Source organism: Apteryx mantelli, chromosome 11 (assembly GCF_036417845.1).
Source record: "Apteryx mantelli isolate bAptMan1 chromosome 11, bAptMan1.hap1, whole genome shotgun sequence".
Lineage (NCBI taxonomy): Eukaryota > Metazoa > Chordata > Aves > Apterygiformes > Apterygidae > Apteryx > Apteryx mantelli.
The window spans coordinates 17,529,500-17,531,482 of NC_089988.1; positions in this window are offsets into that span (position 1 = coordinate 17,529,500).

Below are 1,983 nucleotides of genomic sequence, written 5' to 3' on the forward strand. Positions count from 1 at the left end.
AGTGGTGGCTCAGTGCCTGCTAGGCCAGTGCTAGGTGCGTGGCTGCTGTTTGTGGTTGTGAGGTCAGTGGTGGCTCAGTGCCTGCTAGGCCAGTGCTAGGTGCGTGGCTGCTGTTTGTGGTTGTGAGGTCAGTGGTGGCTCAGTGCCTGCTAGGCCAGTGCTAGGTGCGTGGCTGCTGTTTGGGTTGTGAGGTCAGTGGTGGCTCAGTGCCTGCTAGGCCAGTGCTAGGTGCGTGGCTGCTGTTGGTGGTTGTGAGGTCAGTGGTGGCTCAGTGCCTGCTAGGCCAGTGCTAGGTGCGTGGCTGCCGTTTTCAATTGTGAGGTCAGTGGTGGCTCAGTGCCTGCTAGGCCAGTGCTATGTGCGTGGGTGCTGTTTGTGGTAGTGAGGTCAGTGGTGGCTCAGTGCCTGCTAGGCCAGTGCTAGGTGCGTGGCTGCCGTTTTCAATTGTGAGGTCAGTGGTGGCTCAGTGCCTGCTAGGCCAGTGCTAGGTGCGTGGGTGCTGTTTGTGGTTGTGAGGTCAGTGGTGGCTCAGTGCCTGCTAGGCCAGTGCTAGGTGCGTGGCTGCTGGTTGGGCTGTGAGGTCAGTGGTGGCTCAGTGCCTGCTAGGCCAGTGCTAGGTGCGTGGCTGCTGTTGGTGGTTGTGAGGTCAGTGGTGGCTCAGTGCCTGCTAGGCCAGTGCTAGGTGCGTGGCTGCTGTTTTCAATTGTGAGGTCACTTGTGGCTCAGTGCCTGCTAGGCCAGTGCTAGGTGCGTGGCTGCTGTTTGTGGTTGTGAGGTCAGTGGTGGCTCAGTGCCTGCTAGGCCAGTGCTAGGTGCGTGGGGGCTGTTTGTGGTTGTGAGGTCAGTGGTGGCTCAGTGCCTGCTAGGCCAGTGCTAGGTGCGTGGCTGCTGTTTGGGCTGTGAGGTCAGTGGTGGCTCAGTGCCTGCTAGGCCAGTGCTAGGTGCGTGGCTGCTGTTGGTGGTTGTGAGGTCCTTTGTGCCTCTGTGCCTGCTAGGCCAGTGCTAGGTGCGTGGCTGCTGTTTTGAACTGTGAGGTCAGTGGTGGCTCAGTGCCTGCTAGGCCAGTGCTAGGTGCGTGGGTGCTGTTTGTGGTAGTGAGGTCTCTTGTGGCTCAGTGCCTGCTAGGCCAGTGCTAGGTGCGTGGGTGCTGTTTGTGGTTGTGAGGTCAGTGGTGGCTCAGTGCCTGCTAGGCCAGTGCTAGGTGCGTGGCTGCTGTTTGTGGTTGTGAGGTCAGTGGTGGCTCAGTGCCTGCTAGGCCAGTGCTAGGTGCGTGGCTGCTGTTTTCAATTGTGAGGTCCCTTGTGCCTCTGTGCCTGCTAGGCCAGTGCTAGGTGGGTGGGTGCTGTTTGTGGTTGTGAGGTGAGTGGTGGCTCAGTGCCTGCTAGGCCAGTGCTAGGTGCGTGGGTGGTGTTTTCAGTTGTGAGGTCACTTGTGGCTCAGTGCCTGCTAGGCCAGTGCTAGGTGCGTGGCTGCTGTTTTCAATTGTGTGGTCAGTGGTGGCTCAGTGCCTGCTAGGCCAGTGCTAGGTGCGTGGGTGCTGCTGTTGGTGGTTGTGAGGTCAGTGGTGGCTCAGTGCCTGCTAGGCCAGTGCTAGGTGCGTGGCTGCTGTTTTCAATTGTGAGGTCAGTGGTGGCTCAGTGCCTGCTAGGCCAGTGCTAGGTGCGTGGCTGCTGTTTTCAGTTGTGAGGTCACTTGTGGCTCAGTGCCTGCTAGGCCAGTGCTAGGTGCCTGGCTGCTGTTGGTGGCTGTGAGGTCAGTGGTGGCTCAGTGCCTGCTAGGCCAGTGCTAGGTGCGTGGCTGCTGTTTTCAATTGTGAGGTCACTTGTGGCTCAGTGCCTGCTAGGCCAGTGCTAGGTGCGTGGGTGCTGTTTGTGGTTGTGAGGTCAGTGGTGGCTCAGTGCCTGCTAGACCAGTGCTAGGTGCGTGGGTGCTCTTTGTGGTTGTGAGGTCAGTGGTGGCTCAGTGCCTGCTCGGCCATTGCTC